The sequence below is a fragment of the Octopus bimaculoides genome, chromosome 9 (assembly GCF_001194135.2).
Source record: "Octopus bimaculoides isolate UCB-OBI-ISO-001 chromosome 9, ASM119413v2, whole genome shotgun sequence".
In the NCBI taxonomy this organism is placed as follows: domain Eukaryota; kingdom Metazoa; phylum Mollusca; class Cephalopoda; order Octopoda; family Octopodidae; genus Octopus; species Octopus bimaculoides.
This window is the reverse complement of record NC_068989.1, coordinates 71453504-71456168: the sequence shown is the minus strand read 5'-3', so window position 1 is coordinate 71456168 and position 2665 is coordinate 71453504.

Sequence of the window (2665 nt, the reverse complement as noted above, 5' to 3'; positions counted from 1 at the left end):
GCACGTTAAATGATGGTGATAGTGATCATCATGATATCCATATATATATATATATGTGTGTATTCATGCACACATGCACATGTGTGTGTATGTATCTATTTATCTGTTTATTCATATTTCTAGCTCTTATCTATTTATCTTTAAACATCACTGTATCTCTCTTTCTCTTTGACAGAGGGGCCTTTTCTCTCTCTCTCTCACTCTCACTTTCTCTCATTGTATATGTATCTATGTGTATATCTAACTATTTATTTATCTATCTTTAAATATCACTCTGTGTCCCTTTTTTTTGACACACATGCACACACACACACACACACACACACTTTCTCTCTCTCTCTCACTTTCTTTTATCTCTCACATTTCTCTTTCATTCTCTCCCCCTCTCTCTTGGCTGTCTTCATAACCTCCTAAAACCCATTATGCTCTTAGCATTTATATCCTTATATATATAATATGATATAATATATATTTTTGGCGTCAGGAAGGGCAAATCAGATTGGAGCCTGGTGTTGCCATCCAGTTTCACCAGTCCTCAGTCAAATCGTCCAACCCATGCTAGCATGGAAAGCGGACGTTAAACGATGATGATGATATATTTATGTTTGTGTGTGTGTGTGTGTGTTTGTGTGTTTGTGTGTGTGTGTGTGTTTGTGTGTGTGTGTGTAGATGTATGTGTACATTTGTATCTACAGATGTATAGAAACATGCACACACATACACACTAACACACATCCATGCACAAACGCACACACACACACACACACACACACAGATACACAAACTCACACACACATGCACTGTCAAAGTATGGGTTAGCCTGAGGTTATAATAGAAAACTTTTTCCCCAAGATGCTGCAGGGTGAGATTGAACTCAAAACTATCATTGCAAATGAACTTCATAATCACACATTCCTGATGTATTGTGTGCATGTATCAAGCCAGTAACCTTTCTCTAGTACCCTTTCTATGCCTGCTGATGATGGCATTGTATGTTTGTATAATACATGTACATATTTTTACTAGAAACATTGATGCACATCCAAAGAAAACATATAGATTATATATCATGATGATCATCATCATCAACGCTTAATGTCCGCCTTCTATACTTGCATGGGCTGGATGGTTTGACATGAGCTTGGCCAGGCAGAAGACTGCACCAGGCTTGCATGTCTGTTTTGCAGTTTTTATGGCTGGATGCTCTTCCTAACACCAACCATCCTGTAGAGTGGGCTGAGTGCTTTTTACATGGCATGAGCACAAGCGAGGTCAGTTTTAGCATGGTTTTTACAACTGGATGCCCTTCCAAATGCCAAGTACTTCACAGTATGGACTGGATGCTTTTTACATGGCACCAGCACTGGCAGGGTCATCAAGTAAGTAACAAGACAAACATCCTTTGAGAGGGGAGGGTCATTGGAGGATGTGATCTTGTGTCAGATGATGAAAGATTAGAGTGTGACAGAGAGAGACAGAAACAGGTGTCTTGCTGTAGGAGAGGTACATAGTTACCTGGTCAGAGAGAGAGAGAGAGAGAGGGGAAGAGGGAAAGGGAGAGGGAAAGAGAGAGAGACAGAATGGGAGACAGCAAGAGTGCAAGAGAGTGAGAGCAGGAGAGAGATGGTTGTAAAGTATCGAATATATTCACAAGGGACGGGGATCAGAATATAAATGGAATAGTAGAGTAAATGAAGAGAGATAGATGGTGACACATGCCAGGACATTCCCTCAAGGTATGCAGGTCATAATGCAAGTGGAAAGGCATTGCCAAAAGCATGAGTAGAGAGTAGGGTTGTCTTCCTAAATAGGCATCATGTGTCCAAACCGACATAGTCTTCTCTCTTGCATACTGCATTTGAATCCTCTTATGCCCAAATTTCTCTCAACACATTTGCTCTTATACTATATATATACATATATATATATATATACATACATACATACACATATATGCATATATGTAGGTACAGTTGTGGCTGTGAAGTAAGAAATTGCTTCCAATTCACATGGTTCTGCTGTCACTCCCAATGCATGATCCCTTGCACAAGTATCATCTACTATAGGCTTAGGTTGACTAAAACCTTGTGAGTGAACTTGTTACATGAAAACCAAAGAAAACCTGTTCATCGTCATCATCATCCAGTGTTTTAAGTCCAGGTTCTGTCCCCGTTAACGAGTGGCTGGATCTACCTCAATGCCATAGCAACCGAGGTAGGCAGCTGCAACCCACCTCAACCTTTGGCCTGGCTGGTGCCTGTTCTACCTTGCTATCATGAGGCTTTTTGGGAGCTGGATTTTCTATGAGGAGCATGCTCTTGCTTACTCTCAACCTCGATTTCTAGACATGAGTGGTCCCAAGACTAAGGCCTCTACCACAATGTTTAAGAAATGTGGTTGTAAACTAGCTCAGGAAGGCAGGGACACTACTCCCTGAGACCCCTTTTGAGTCCTCCTACCTAAAAAAACACTCAGTCCACTTTGTAAGGTGGTCGGCTTTAGGAAAGGCATCCAGCTTATTTGCTTATTTTTTGGGTGTATTTTGATTACTTATACGTATAATTGTAATCAATTAATAAATAGATATAAATGAATGTCTGCAGGCTGATGTTTGTCAATTGATTATCCTCTCCATTTTCTTAATTGCCTTATATATATATATATA